Genomic DNA, 16,664 nt, shown 5'->3' on the forward strand with positions numbered 1-16,664 from the left:
CTTCATCAAGCACTATAGGCTAGACATATTCTCTTCCTCTGAAGCAGCGTTTAGGCGTAAGGTGTTGCAAGCTGTTGTGGCGTAGCACCGCCCGGATGGGGATCTTGCTACATCCCTATGGTACTGCCACCATATGACAGAAAAACAGACATTTTTACTTACCGTAAATTCTTTTTTTCTTAATATGGTGGCAGTAAGGCTTCCCTCCCTCTATATTAAATTTTTGTTGCAGTATAAGTTTTGTCTGTGTTTTTCTTGCTGCTTACTGCGGTAGGTTTTGCCGGATAGCCCTTTGTAGGGCAAGGGGCAGGGGATTGTTTGATTTTATTAATCTTGTTAGACGCTTGTCCACAGGGAAGGGGCAAAACCCCTATGGTACTGCAACCATATTAAGAAAAAAAGAATTTACGGTAAGTAAAATTTCTGTTTTTAAATTCTGCTGTTGGTGTAAATCCAGTGAAGTGACTTACTGGCAATGAGGCGCAGTAGATACAGAATGACGGGTAAGCTGGATTAGCCTGGCAGAGGCATTCAGGATGGATTGAAGGACAGAGAGGAAGGCCAGTTGTTAGGTAATTGCAGTAGTTGATCCCTTAAGGATGGAGAAGTTTGTACAAGTTCTGATTAAAACAAAGACTTGTATTTGAGCTATACTAATTTGGAACACAATTTGATATTAATAAAATCTAAAAAAGCAAGAACAATATGCTGTCATGCGGCTTTAAAGCCCACATTTTGCAGGACATCATAGTATGCTTGTGGTGTTAAGTCAACAAATAACAAGGGTGTGAATGAGTTACTTAGTGGTGTAAGTGCTAAGAAACTGACACAATTTGGAAATATTACATAGGAGGTTGCAGCAGGATAAAGAGAAACTGGATGTGGGAAATGAGTGACAGATTGAATTCAAGTTTTACTTCGAGGCAAGGGACTTAGGGTTATAGAGATGCCGTCAACAGTCTCAGAGAATTCAGGAATCTGAGTAGAGCTAGATAATTAGTCACTGACATGAGAAAAGACAGAGGAATAGACTTCAGAGGTGGATAGGTTGATCTGAGGTAATTTCAGATACCATATTTACTTGAATCTAATGCGCCATCAAATTTAATGTGCATTCAAAAAAAAATGTTTTCGCTGGCAAAAGTAATTTGCATTTGTGCAAGAAGACACTACTATACAACATATAGGTCGATAAGCAAGTACTGCGCTCTGACCCATGTGCAATTTGGCAGTGCAAAATTCGCATCACGACAAAGACGCTTTAATGTACACAGAAGCCAAGTCTCGCAGTCCCTGTAGCAGAGGTGCGAAATTCATCCAGACAAATTTCGATGTGTATGCCCGTTGAATCTAATGTGCCGTTCATACTCAAATCTAATGCGCCATCGAATTTTGAAGACTTTAAAAAATTTGATGTACATTAGATTTGAGTAAATACGGTATTTCACATTGTAACTGTTGATAAGCTTACGAATAGAAGAAGTATAAATGGAGAAGGCCAAGACAGTGCCTAGAGGTGCTCCAATTCAAAGGGGCATCGAAAAGGCATTGAAGGTAAATGACACAGAAAAGGAACAGTTAGAGAGATAAGAGTGGATCCAAGAGAGATGTATCTCAGAGACCAAATAAGCTGATAGTCTGTATGAGAAGAGGGTGGTCCAAATATGCTGAAGGGAGCTGAGAGGTTAAGTAAGACAAGAATAGAGTAGTGGCCAGTGCTTTTAGCAGAAATAAGGTCGTTCCTAACCTCGGTGGGAACAGTTTCCGTTACGTGTTGGGGACAGAAACCAAATTGCTTGGGATCAAGAAGGGAGTTGGAGGACAGGAATAAGTTTCTCATGTTTATGAGAAGACACAAAACCAAATATTCTTTGGAATGAAAGTTTCCAAACTTTATCTATCTTAAATGGGGACGTTTAGTGGCTTAGTCATTTACCACCAACAAATGGTATTTTGTATTTTATGTATTATGTATTTTACTTTTCATGCATCTATTATTATTTGTAAAATTCTTTAAAGGTTTACTACAAGTGTCATAACCATTACAGCCTTTTGTGCCATGAGTGCCCTGGCCCAGCTTGCAGATAACGGGGCTAACCATTTTGCACAGATTTGTAATCTTACCTGATCATGCCGGGTGCTGAAGGTCCTCTTTTTTTTTTTTTTTTTTAATTGTTTATTTTGGTTCACGCTACATGGAGAATGTACATTTTATCTCGATAAAGACAATATCAACATTTAACAATACCTCTTAGGGTTGCCTATCATCAAAGCGTCATGAACATGCAGCGTGAGTGTTTTGTATGGCAGAAAGGTTGGCATTACATACATGTTGCGAAAATAATAGACAAGAAACAATAAAAAGTTAGGTAGTAGGTAAATCCAGAGCAACTTAGTGTTGCGGTCTTGTGTGTAGTCATCTGGTTAGGTGTCACTGGGTCCTCATATCGTGTTTTGGTATCTTAAGGTTGTGTGCGGTCGTATCGTAGTTGGTAGTCAGCGTGGGCATGATGTGCTATTTGCTGGTGGCTTACTGTCGGTTACTGAGCAGGTACGCCGTGTATGTGTCTGGGGTGCCGAATTAGTCTAGGCTGGGGAGATTGTCCGGACGTTCTCTGGAGTAATATATATTGTGCTGTGTGGGTCGTCTGTGGGTGTGGTGTTACAGCACTCCTTGTTTGGGCATCGTAGTGACCCGCCGTGGATGATGTGGGATGTGTTATCGAGGTAAGGGACATCTGCGGCTGGGGTATAGCTGGTCCGAAGTAACCAGGGGAAGTGCATTGGGTAATAGACTGTGGTCCCGTTGCTAGCTATGTGAGTAAGGTTTATTGGGGTTGTCTCTTGGAGGCGTTGGCGTCTAGCCGCCTTTGTTTCCCCCCCGCTGGCCAGAGTAAGATATTTGGTGTTTGACCAGCTAGGTTTTTTTTTATCCTGTTAGGGTCAGCGTCAGTAGGGTGATGTGTGGAATGTTGCTAGTTTTCTGCAATTAGGTCAGTGGGTGGGTAGTGCCCTCGTCTGGGGTAATAAGTCTGTCTGGGTAGTGGTGTGGTTGTCAGCCTAAGCCTGGTACTGGGCTCTGTAGGGTATGCTCTTTGGAGGTTGTCACTATGTTACAGCACTGTGCGTCTCTTGCCCCCCGTTGTCCAGGGCCGGAAGCATGCTTACAAATAAAAAAAAAAAAAAAAAAAAAAAACAACAAAAAAAAAAAAACCAAACAAAAAAACGGTAAAACGATAAACAAACAGTTGCATTGTAATAAGACTTTTAAGGCCTAGATGGGGTGCCTCTATGGCTAAATAGTCTCGTTTGTAGGCATACATTACTCATAGCAGATAATTCAGCCTGAGATGGGAACTGAGGCTGCACGAGTCCCATTAAAATCAGATAGCAAGGCAGAGTCCATAATTCCCCCACAGTCCATGCAGTAGCTTGTTGGTGTGCAGGGCTACACATGTGTCATCGGGGGCTGTTCGACTCTCGGGTATACCAGTCTATGGAGGGTCTCGGGCTCTGTCTCGGGCCAGCTCTCCCGGTCCCAGGGACCTGTCATTCTCTGCCTCAGTTGTTCTTCGCGCTTGCGGTGTCGCGTGAGGTAGCTGCAGCACGTTGAGGAGTTTCGTTGGATCTTCTCCCGCGGACAGGATCAGCACCGACTCGCCGTGGGGTACTACCAAGGTTCCGGATGCTCCCCGTTTGTATTTGATGCTGTGGTCTCGCAGTATCCTGGTAACCGGTTGGAACCGTCTCCGCTCTGCTAGCACTGCAAATGGTAGATCTGTAAAGATTTTTATTTGGCAGTTTTCCACCATCACTGAGGTCAGGTTTCTGGAGCGGGTTAGGATAGTCGTCTTCACCGCGATGTCCCGTGTCACCACAATGGTATCTCGCGGTGCATCCGCAGGGGCAGTGGGGGCCTTCCGAACCCTGAATGCCGATATCAGTGGCGGTGCTCCGTTGTCTCCCCGTACCCCCAGAGCCCCGGCCACCTTGGTGGCAAAGTCCATCAGGGCTTCTGGGGTCACAGTCTCTGGCACCCCCCCCCCCAGTCGCACATTTCTCTTGCGGTGCCTGGTCTCTAGTGTTGTGACTGTTCTAGTCAGGCTCTGGATCTGCAGGGACATGGTTTGTACCTGGGCTTGGGTCTCTGTTAGCCGGTTGTCTCGCTCCCCCTCTCGGGTTTCCACTTCTCGGATGCGGTGAGTCAGGGCACCGACCTCTGCCTGCACTCCCGCAAGGTCAGCTTTCCATACTGCTCGGAGGTCCAGTAGCAGCCGTTTAATGTCCCCTTTGGTGGCTGGGGATGTGTCGGCATCAGAGTCTACCCTGTGGTGTACTCCGCTTTCCGCCCGCGAGGTCACTGATCTTTCGTCCCCTTCGGATTCCTCCGATGTGCTGGAGCCTCGTGGTCTGCTGGGGGCCATCTTGGATTGGGCCTGCAGCCGCCGCCCATCGAAGGACCTGCGGATGTCAGGCTGGTAAAGGTCCTCCGATTGGGCTAATTTTCTATTTTTGCGTCCCATCTCGTTAATGGAGGTAGTGAGTGTAAGCTGTCTCCTTTTTGGTCCGTTTTCTTGGGTTTTTCGCCTATGTATATTGTCTAGGTAGCAGGAGCTCTGCTTAAACGCGCCTGGTCGGTTGCTCCGCTGGCCACGCCCCCTGAAGGTCCTCTCTTGCTGGCTATGAAGACAATCGACTTTTGCAGAACTTCCGGGTGCCGATCCACTGGCCATTCCTTTGCTAAAAGTGTAAGCTTACCACTCTAAACTCAAGGAGCACTTTGGTAAATAAAATAATTCACAGACTTATTTAAGTCAGCCTGGAACTATTGTACTGGGCTGGCTAATGACGCACCAATAACACTGACGGAGGCAAAAGGGGGGCAGCAAACGAGTCAAACTGCATATGTGTTTCCATTTTATAGCAAAATGCTGCACATACAGACTCCAGGCACCATTGCCACTACCAAATAATGTTAGTGGTAATGGTGCTTGTAGTAACCCTTTAATTTCCCTTTCCATGCTGCAGCATCAATGCACTCGCTAATGCAACAGAGACCAATGTGACACTGATTGGTGTCATAGCGATCTAAAAAAGATGCCTGACATAATTCTAGAACAGGTTGATAAGCTTAAAATGTTATACTTCAGTCCTTCTCATGATTATTCTTAAGGACGTTTGTCAAGCAGGAGTCAGACAGCAACAATTCGGCTAGAATTTGCACATTGTTTGGCAGTGTCCAATGTGACTCACTTAATTACATATTGATCAAATAAATCTTAAATCTTTAGTTGTTTACCTCTATAAGGCAGGACATGATATCAATGTTATAAGTCCATCAAGCTATAGTATGTTTTTATTCAAATATTGCTTTAATTAACCCCTTAACCCCTTAAGGACCAAACTTCTGGAATAAAAGGAAATCATGACATGTCACACATGTCATGTGTCCTTAAGGGGTTAAGGACACATGACATGTGTGACATGTCATGATTCCCTTTTATTCCAGAAGTTTGGTCCTTAAGGGGTTAAAGAGAAAAAAAAATTATATTCTCATTTGAAAATGCCAAGTATGTGTAAACTGGGTTAGGGGTAATAACCTAGGGCACTTCCTGTCCATTATCCATTTAAATTGTGTACCTGTAATGTGTCAGACTGGTACCACAAACAGATAGTCCAGATTTAAATGAGCACTATAAGGTCAGTAACACAAACATGTATTCCTGACCCTACAGTGTTAAAACCACCATCTAGCCCCCCTGGCCCCCTCTCGCCTCCCAAAATATAGTAAAATCTTACTTGTATTCAAAGTCTGGAGCTCCTGGCTCTGCCCCTGTGAACTGCCTCTGTCCACGGACATCATCAGAAGTGGTGGTCTGAGCCAATCACAGTGCTTCCCCATAGGCTTGGCTGAGACTGTCAAGGAGGTAGATCAGGGGCAGAGCCAGCACAAGTCAAACACAGCCCTGACCAATCAGCATCTCCTCATAGAGATTAATTGAATCAATACATCTCTATGAAGAAAGTTCAGTGTCTGCATGCAGGGGGTGGAGACACTGTATGGCAGTCCTACTTACTCTGCAGCACTGCCCAAGGAAGCACATCTAGTAGCCATCTAAGTAGTGGCCACTGGGGGTGTCTCTAGGCTGTAATGTAAACACTGACCTTTCTCTGAAAAGAGTGTTTACAGCAACAAAACCTGAAAAGGAATAATTCTACTCACCAGAACAAATGCAATAAGCTGTAGTTGTTCTGGTGACTATAGTGTCCCTTTAAAGAATTCTCCAAGCATGCTGTACTGGTTATGGTGCCAGGAGTACCCTGGTGCCCCTTCCAAATGTAAGGTGGCTTACCCCAAAAGTGAGCATTCGTAAGGATGAAATGTTTACGAAACCATTTTATTTATTTTCATTTACATTTAAACCCAGTTAAAAGATCATAAGACAAAGTATTTTTTTATTTTTCTTATGTACTGTGTATTTTTTTTACACTCGACAAAGCATGACAAAAAAGCAGAGCTGGGGGGCGTGGCTTGGCTGCCGATAGAGTAGGAAGCAGGAGACCAGAGCTCCTAGGCCCCAACCCGCTAAAACGCAGCAAATTTTGCAGATTATATGGGGAAACCCAAACGAGGGGCCACCCCCAAACCTCCGCACACACACGGGGTCCAAACGCCAGGCCTGATGGATGACTATCTCTCTACCCCGCTCACCCTGGGGAGACCACGCGACCAGGGCAAGATGGCGCCCTCGTCACCGGGACCTAGCAGTCCGGCAGACTCCACAAGGAGCTCCCCGAGGGGAGATGCTCTCTCCCAGCTGTCCGCAGACCTCGCAGCCATATCGGCAAACATGCTCACACGCAAAGATAAAGCAGACCTCGTTGCGGAGCTCCGCACCGCGATCCGGGAGGAAATCACGGCAGTTCGGAGGGATCTTGCGGCCTTGGAGACGAGGGTGGACGCCCTGGAGGAACACCGCTTGCACACAACCAATCACTCGCAGGCAGCCGATCTAGCAGCGTCGAGGCAAGGTAACATGCTCCTAGACCTCAGACGACAAACGGAAGACCTCGATAACCGAGGGCGCCGAAATAACATCCGTGTGCGCGGCCTACCGGAATCCGAGGGGGAGACACCCCAAGAGCTCCTGACGGGCCTGTTCTCCCATATCCTAGGGGGAGAGGCTCCAGCAGACTTCGGCCTGGAAAGAGCCCACAGAGCACTGAGGGCCCCACGCAGAGATGGCTTGCCCAGGGACCTAATCTGCTGCCTGCAGTCCTTCCAACTGAAAGAAACCATCATGAGGGCTGCCAGATCGCAACACACCATCAGATATAGGGAGGCTCAAATATCCCTATACCAGGACTTATCCACACTCACACTGGACGCCCGAAGAGCACTGAAATCAGTAACCAGCCTCCTGCGGGAGAAGAGGATCCCATACAAATGGGGGTTCCCATTTAGCCTGCAGGCTAGAGTGGACGGGCAATGGCACATTATGAGATGGCCTAATGACACTCCCCGATTTCTACGGGCCGTTGGCCTACCACCCATGACAATTCCAAACTGGATTTTGGACTGCCCACCGACCCGCCCCACCGGTCCCACCATCCCGGCGGAGAATCTTTTTGATGACAACACAGGCCCACGCCCGAGACGGGGCGGCCCTATAGTTCCAGAGGAATAGACGAGAGTCCACTTTGCACCGACCCCGGGCTACTACTGCACCACCGGACGCCGGATCCCTGCACCTTAAGCGGAGAAGAACTTGCCGAACACCTGTCCCATCGCCGTAAAGGCCCAGTTACACCCCGTGAAGCAGGCCCCAACCGAACTGGTATGTACTACAAACCCACTCCACCCCCGCTATTCATGCACAGGCCCGGGATATATGCCCACTTGGGAGGGGAGAGGGTATATGAAGAGGGAGTCCATGGCGGCACCGAGACGGAGACTACCCCCCACAGAAATAGCTACTATAAGGGGGAACCAGCATAGGTTGGGGGGGAAGGGCCCAATGAGGGGGCTGGGGATTTCACCCGGGGTAATTGGTTGTCACCAAGCCAGGGGGACACTGCTGCCCAAATCCAAAAGGGCCGTTGAGACCGGAGCTTTTCAAAGAACCAGCCAGATCCTGAACTCTCCTTTATGGACCTAACATAAGACACTCAGGACTTGCAGCCGTTATACCATATACAAGGCAGCCCACGGGTACTAGGCCCTAAGGCGCGCAGCTCACGTCAGCCTTAACAGCTGGAATGGTCCATAGCAAAAGTTAGTTGAGTATGGGTCACCCCGCCACAAAAGCTCGGACGATATGCACTAAACTGGCCTGGACTAGAACAGATATACCAATTTGCGCCCAAGAAATCCTGAGATCATGTAACTTGGTTAGGCACTGACCCATAGGGGGGGGGGGACCATGGGGGCCCACGAAACAGTACACTACGAGTAAGCAGGGCAGGGAAGCGCACCCATCGCACCCCCGGGACCTAAAGGGCCCCCCGCCGCTAACACAGTTATTGGCAGGCTCGGGGCCCGGATGAGGGGTCCGGCGGCCGCGACATTTAGATAACCTGAGAAAGGGGTCACGAAAGGTGCATAGAAATGTCAATGTTTATTGTCTGCTACTTCATGGTTTCCTTGTTTTAGTTAAATGTTGCTCCTGACAGGCCATGACATGACCAGACAGTAGTGGCCCTATGCTGTAATCGACTAGACGGGAAAGCTAAACTACCCCAACCGACGAGCCCATAATCCTAGCCCTGACAGAGGACACCTGTGCAATAGTTAGACCAATGGGACCCCGGCGGCCGGAGAGCCGAGACAACGACAGTGAGACGGAATGCGACAGGTGGCCCCTCCAAAGCTTGATCCCCAGCAGACCCCAACTAAGACGCCCCCCTCTCATACGATTCCACTACCCTAACAATGAGACACCCCACTTGACAGACGATAACGAAAGCGGACAGTCACCCCCAGCGGGTTGGGGGACCTGGGAGACAGTCACGGACAAACTTCAGACAACCGTGTGACTGACACCGTTGGCTGCCCTCCCCGCACCTCACGCAACTGACCAGAATTGTACATACCGGTCGGAATTCGGCGGGGCTACTGGTTGGCCCCCGCCGAAGATAGCCTCCGACCGAGGTTCGACGTTGCACCCACCCCCCAAACTTCCCCCTCCCCCTTGTTATACGACCCCTTAACCCCCCCTCACCCCAGACCCGTCCCGTTACTGCGGCTGCACGCGCAGGGTTCCCGAAGGGGGCCCCCGGCCCGCGAGACCATGTCGAACATTCACCCAGCACAATTTAAAATATGGTCAAACAATACCCGAGGCTTAAACGTCCCGGAGAAGCGCTCCCAATTACTTCGCCACCTGTGGGCCGAGAGAGTGTCGGTAGCGTTCCTGCAGGAGACGCACTTCATGAGCCGAACCCAACCCAAACTCGAGAACAACAGATTCCCCCAGGGGTTTTACGCTAACCACCCAGACGCCAAAAAAACGGGGGTCGCGATACTAATTGCACACACGGTCCCATACCAACACAGGGAAACACTCGCTGACCCGAATGGGAGGTATATATTCATCAAGGGCACTATCGCAGATCACACATACACACTGGCATGCGTTTATAGTCCAAACCGAACACAACACACATTCCTAGCCAAGACATTAGCTAAACTGGACCGCTTTAGAGAGGGCCTCCTAATACTAGCGGGAGACCTGAACCTTCCCCTGAACCCCCACCAAGACACCTCGAGAGGTGCTAGTGCCATACCACCACACTGCCTACAAGCAGCTAGGAGATCCCTGCACAAGGCGGGGTTAGTTGACAGCTGGAGGACAGCCCACCCAGATGATAAGGACTATACCTGTTATTCGGCTGTACACAAGTTGTACAGCCGCATAGATTATATCTTCATATCGCAGGAACACCTGTCGCTCCTCCGGGAAGCGCACATAGGGATAGCCTACCAGTCAGATCATGCCCCAGCAACGATGCAAATCAACTCCCCCCTTTTTAAACCATTGGAACGCCAATGGAAACTCAACGAGTCCATCCTGGCGGACCTGGTGATCCGCACCGAGGCACACCAGACCATCACCCAGTACTTTGAACTTAACGAGACCCCCGACATGCCCCCGCTGACACTGTGGGAAGCACATAAATGTGTGGTCCGGGGGCACTTTATATCCAAATGCACCCACCGCAAGAGGGAAAAGACACGCCGCATCACAGACCTGACAAGACGAATCGCGGACCTGGAATGCACCCACAAACAGACGTTAGACGACGCCACCTATCTCCAGTTGACAGAGACCCGAAGGGAGCTCAGAGACCTCCTCGCACAGGAACACCTACACATACTGCGGAAATCATCCAGGTTCTTCTACGAATACTCCAATAAGAGCGGAAGACTCTTGGCACAAATGCTCCGAACCAAGAGGAGGGCCCAACACATACACAAGCTCGAGACACGGGCGGGCACCCACACCAGCATGCCCAAAGGGATCATGGAAGCCTTCCGATCCTACTATACAGACCTTTACAACCTAAAACCGCCCTCACAGGACGCCCCGAGTCGGACCCGACTCCAAAATATCGCAGACTACCTATCGAAACACATCACCCGCAAGATAACTCCAGAAATCGCAGAAGACCTGGACAGCCCCTTGACACTGGAGGAACTGACCCTGGCATTAAAGCGCTCAAAAACGCATCGGGCACCGGGCCCGGACGGTCTCCCGCTCACATACTTGCGGTCGTTCCAGGACATACTCCTACCGAGGCTCCTCGCGGGCCTTAACTCCATAAGAGATGGCGGGAGCTTTCCCACGGACTCCCTGGCGGCGACAGTCACGGTCATTCCCAAAGAGGGCAAGGATCCCACCATCTGTGCTAACTACAGGCCTATTTTGCTATTGAATGCCGACCTGAAATTATTCACCAAGGCCCTGTCCCTGAGGCTGGCACGAATAATGCCTGACCTGGTCCACCCGGACCAGGTGGGCTTCATCCCGGGAAGAGAAGCCAGGGATGACACTATACGGGCCCTTAATGTCATCCACGTCGACAGGAAGTCCAACCGAGAGACGGTACTCATATCAACAGACGCCGAAAAGGCGTTCGATCGGGTGAACTGGAGGTTTATGGCCGAAACGTTGCGGCATATGGGCCTCGGACCACACATGCGCTCTTGGGTCTCCGCGCTCTATACCACTCCGACAGCGAGGATCAGAATCAATGGAGCCTTGACAAAGGCCTTCCCTATAAGTAACGGCACTCAACAGGGATGTCCCCTGTCCCCTCTCCTGTTTGCCCTCACCCTGGAACCGTTCTTGGAGGCGGTCAGACGGGACGGGGGTATTACGGGGGTTCGAGTGGGCGGAGAGGAACATCGGGTGGCAGCATACGCCGACGATATGCTCTTCTTTCTAGAACAGCCACTAATATCCGTCCCCAACCTACTGCAGGCATTTGAGACCTACGGACGACTTTCCAACTTGAAGCTAAACATCGACAAGTCCGAAGCCATGACAATATCACGAAATGAGGACCTCGAAGCCCGACTCAGCTCCCAATTCACATTCTCTTGGTGCTCATCCAAACTTCGCTACCTGGGCACCTGGCTGCCGAAAGACCTATCACAACTATACCCGTTGAACTTCCTCCCCATCCTGGCGTCCATACAGCAAGACCTGGCACGCTGGACAGGTCAATACATATCGTGGTTCGGCCGCATTAATGCGGTTAAGATGATTATCCTGCCTCGGCTGCTCTACTTGTTCGCAACCCTGCCCACGAGGATCCCAGGAGCCTTTTTCCGGTCGGCGGAGACGGCCATCCGAAAATTCGTGTGGAATCAGAGACCGACCCGAATCCGCAAGGCCACCTTAGAACGCCCCAAAGCCGCCGGGGGGGGGGGGGGGGGGGGTTGCCGTCCCTCCTCGCCTACCATCAAGCAACCCACCTACATAGAATAGTAGATTGGCACGCCCACCCTAGCCCCAGACGGTGGGTACAGATGGAGACGAAACAGTACCCAGGCACCATCCCGTCCAGACTCTGGCTGGGAAGACTAACCTTCACTGAATTACAGACGGGCAACCCCATCATTGATGCCACACTCAAGACTTGGTGCACTCTTAGATACGCCCGTCAACTGACGACCTCCCCAAACCCCCTCACCCCCATCACCTACAACCCCGACCTAGCAGGGGGCCTCCCCCCCGCAACCTTCAAAAACATCCAAAGGTCAAACTGGATCTACACGCGGCAATGGAGCACGGGAAATGTACTCCGGCCGCTGATGGACCTGATGGAAGACCGGCCCCCCACACAACTGGACGCGTTTCACTACCACCAGGTGAAGACGTATTATACACTACTGCCTGGTAGAGCCCAACTCCACAGGCAACTCACTGAATTTGAACAAATGTGCACAAACAGGAAACATATTGAACACGGGATCTCCCAGATGTACAGTATACTTCAGGAGTCGGAGGACAAGGGCAGACCAGCCTATGTAAGCAAGTGGGAGGCGGAGACCGAGACCCAACTTACGGACCAGGAGTGGGGGAAAATATTCCAACTCACACATAAATGCTCCATAAGTTCAAAGTTCCAGGAAACTAATTATAAAGTACTGACTCGATGGTACCACACACCGGACGACCTCAGACGCATGCGAGTCACCGACACAGGGGAATGCTGGAGATGTGGGACCGAACTGGGTACCCACATACACATATGGTGGGCATGCCGGCACATCAAGCCATACTGGCGGATGATCCACTCAAAGATCAGGGCGATCACAGGTTCGGACATTCCCCTACAACCCCTACAGATGCTCCTACACCACACACCCACACCAGTACGCACATACAAAAATTCCCTCACCATTCATTTACTTACAGCAGCGAAAGCCCTTATACCACTACATTGGAAACGCACAACGGTCCCCACATTCCAACAATGGGTAGATAGAGTCGAAACCATCTATGACATGGAAATCATGACCGCCTCCCTGCAGGGGCGCTCCGACAAGTGTGCCCTTAGGTGGTTCCCCTGGAAATCATATCTGTCAAAAAAGACAGCATAAGCCGCCTTTAGATGACACACAAGGGTGAGACGCCCGAGATGTGGCCACCTGCGGTTCACGAGTTGACCGCTGTTGGAAAGAGCTGTTGGCATGGTCGCGTGGGCCGAGGGGTCTATGGCCGGACATCCCGCTCCCCGTTCCCCCTGCCTACCCATCCTGATTCCCGAAAACCCCCCCCCAAAAAAAAATACTTGGACTAAAAGTACTGTAGAGACATCCCTACCTACCCTGACCGACACCCCACCCTACGACAGCACCCACTAGCCCCTGAGACTGACGGGACCACGACCCACCCACTATAAGCCCCGACATAAGGAGCTTCTCTACTAAGCCCCACAGTTCTACATACAAAGATGGGAATCGGTCATGCAAACCCCAGACCTCAATACCGCTCTCTTAAATTACTCACAGCTTTAACCTACCCTGTTGGAATTACTTATTTAGTTATATAAAAATTGGATAGAATGGTAACACGACTCATGCCTGGAACTAGACACCGATAGAACTCAACCATTATGTATAAACTCAGTTATAAACGGATATACTGTTGTAAAACTTGAGACACGGCTCTTGCATGAGCCTACAAATTGTCTATACTTCAAATGCTTGTATTAATCGACTTTACCATTCGAAAAATAAAGAATAAAAAAAAAAAAAAAAAAAAAAAGCAGAGCTACTGCCCCCCAAAAAAGGGTCTTTATAGGAAGGCTCCAACTGTGTTGCAGTTGGACTCTTGCACAGGCACAAGACTACAGCACCAACCTGGGCTCCTGGCAGATGAAATACAAAGAGACAGAAGTCGATGCACCAAATCTAGATGGTAATGACCGTTAGGGACAGGCTCAGGTAAGTATCCCCTGTACCACCAGGCTGCCGAACTGCAAAGACCCCAGAAGCTGATGGAGCCGCTTAAATAGTCAACCTGTTTTACAGATGTCTAACTTCTTAGATGGAGTCCAGCTGAGACACTCCCCACCTCTCCTCTCCACTGCTAGCAGCTTTCGTTAGTTCTCCTCATCTAAAACCGGGATTAATTGACAGTATCAGATCCCAACAATTATCCTGTGAGGCCATGATACATTGTAATAAAAACTAACAAAGTTATTCAAACTATCCCTTGTGATATTTTTGCAGAGTGCTTCAAAAGGAAATTTAATGTAAAAAAAAAAAAAAAAGCATATTCTCAAGGGTAGCCGATAGTCCCCAGTAAACAAAAGTTTTTCGGGGCTATACGTTCCCTTCTATCTTTATGACCAATGTCCACCATCTGGACCCCACCCATGGTCCCTGATAATAAAGTGGGAGAAACCGAGTGGCCCCTCATGCCCCAACCATGGGTGGGTACCCTAACTAATTATAAAATACAGGGGTAGGGGCTTTTCTAGCAATTGTGTAGCAATGGCCCAGTCGCTAGATTTAAACAAGTAGGTAATTCTCCCACATTGCAGATGGGGGAACATGGAGGTTCAATATTCCCATAATAGTAATACGGAGGTCTTACTCACCTCCATAGGATTTTTATTTATTTTTTTACTTTTTCAATGTAGTGGCTGTCTCGACACAAAATGCTTGCGCCGTTGAGGGTTTTAAATTATTTGACCTCTCAACTATGTTTTACTCAAGTGTACATACAGATATTTCAAGTCCTGCATGCTTTTAGGTCAACAATATTCTACCCACACTTTCCAGCCACAGACACTCAGTCAAGACTTTCTACCCTGACTAAGTATTTGCTGCCCTCAGACGCTTCGCCCAGCTCAGACCTTCCACCCACACTCTCCGCCCGCGGCCACTCTGCTCGTGCTTTGCGCCCGCCGCCACTCAACTCGGGCTGCCGCCCCAGCTAGCTATCCTGAGCTTGGAGCAGAGGTAACAGAGCGCCACCTGCTGGGGGAAAGGAGACTACTGTGCCACTGCCTGACTTTTTAATCTTAGAGGGGCTGTTCTGCCCACAGGCGCTCGGTTCAAACTTTCCACCCACAGACACTCAGCCCACACTGTGCCCACACACACTGTGCCCACACACACCCAGCCCCCACACAGTGCCCACACACACACACCCAGCCCACAGTGCCCACACACACACCCAGCCCACAGTGCCCACACACACACAGCCCACACAGTGCCCACACACACCCAGCCCCCACACACACACCCAGTGCCCACACACACCCAGTGCCCACACACACACAGTGCCCACACACACACAGTGCCCACACACACACAGCCCACACTCTATGCCCAGACTGTGCCCACACACACTCAGCCCAGACTGTGCCCACACACACTCAGCCCAGACTGTGCCCACACACACTCAGCCCAGACTGTGCCCACACACACTCAGCCCAGACTGTGCCCACACACACTCAGCCCAGACTGTGCCCACACACACTCAGCCCAGACTGTGCCAACACACTCAGCCCAGACTGTGCCCAAACACTCAGCCCACAGTCAAATAAATACACTATTTACACAACACAAACAATATGTGATAGTGAAAGTGTGTATTACAATAGGATTGAAGAGCTCCAATTTTTGTGTGAGAGCTGCTGCACTAAGAGCACTTTTTTGGTGCCTGTTAACACAGATCATTTTGTACATTTGTTATACACTCAGCCCACACTCTGTGCCCACACGCACACACTCAGTGCCCACACTATGCCCACAGATACACTCAGCCCACACACACACACACTCACTCTGTGCCCACACTATGCCCACAGACACACTCAGCCCACACTGTGCCCACACACACAGCCCCCCCCCACACACACACAGCCCCCCCCCCCCCCCACACACTCAGCCCCCCCCCCTCAGCCCCCCCCCCCCACACACTCAGCCCCCCCCCCCCCCCCACACACTCAGCCCCCCCCCCCCCCCCCCACACACTCAGCCCCCCCCCCCCCCACACACTCACACACTCTATGCTCAGACTGTGCCGACACACACTCAGCCCCTCCATGTGCACTCAGTATGAAGCTATGTGCAGCCATGCAGTGTGAGCCAGTCAGTCAGTCAGTCAGTCAGTCAGTGCTGAGTCCCCGGCGGCTGCTGACTGGCTCAGGTCTCGGGGGGGTTGCTCTGTCTGGCCGGTAGGAGGGAGTCTTATTATTAACTGGGCTCTGACTCCCCCCGTCCCCGCCCGGCGAGCGTCCTACCTGGTGCGCTGCCCCTCCCCGGAGTGCTGCCTGACGAGCGCCGCCGCTTCCGCCTCCCGTGCTCAGATTGACTCCCCAGCTCGGCCTCTGCCGCGACACCAAAATGGCCGCCCCGCTGAGTACCGGAAGTGCCGCCTCGCTTCCGATCGGCTATCTGCCGCCCCCAGTCGACCATGGTGGGTAAGGGCGCCGCGGCTGGCAGTCCTGAGCTCGGAGCCGGGGTGACAGAGCGCCACCTGCTGGCGGAGAGGAGGCCACAGCGACTGGCCCGCCCACTCCCAACATGTTAAACCTAGGGGGGCTGTTCTGACGTCAGAGACATTACCCCATGACCTCACCACAGAAACCCACCGGTATGTAGTCAGGGCAGGAACATGGCATGCACCAGTTATACA

The 16,664-nt window shown here is 50.6% G+C and overlaps 1 protein-coding gene across 1 annotated transcript in view; it reads right to left on the bottom strand.

The window, feature by feature from the left end:
• The window catches only part of CCDC71 (coiled-coil domain containing 71), a 33,437-nt gene extending 17,117 nt beyond the window's left edge, over window positions 1-16,320 (bottom strand). Inside the window, exon 1 of the mRNA XM_063426715.1 lies at window positions 16,270-16,320. The gene's annotated coding sequence lies outside the window, so the exon portion shown is untranslated. The remainder of the gene's footprint in view (window positions 1-16,269) is intronic.
• Window positions 16,321-16,664: the final 344 nt, after the last annotated feature.

The sequence above is a fragment of the Pelobates fuscus genome, chromosome 7, assembly GCF_036172605.1.
Source record: "Pelobates fuscus isolate aPelFus1 chromosome 7, aPelFus1.pri, whole genome shotgun sequence".
Lineage (NCBI taxonomy): Eukaryota > Metazoa > Chordata > Amphibia > Anura > Pelobatidae > Pelobates > Pelobates fuscus.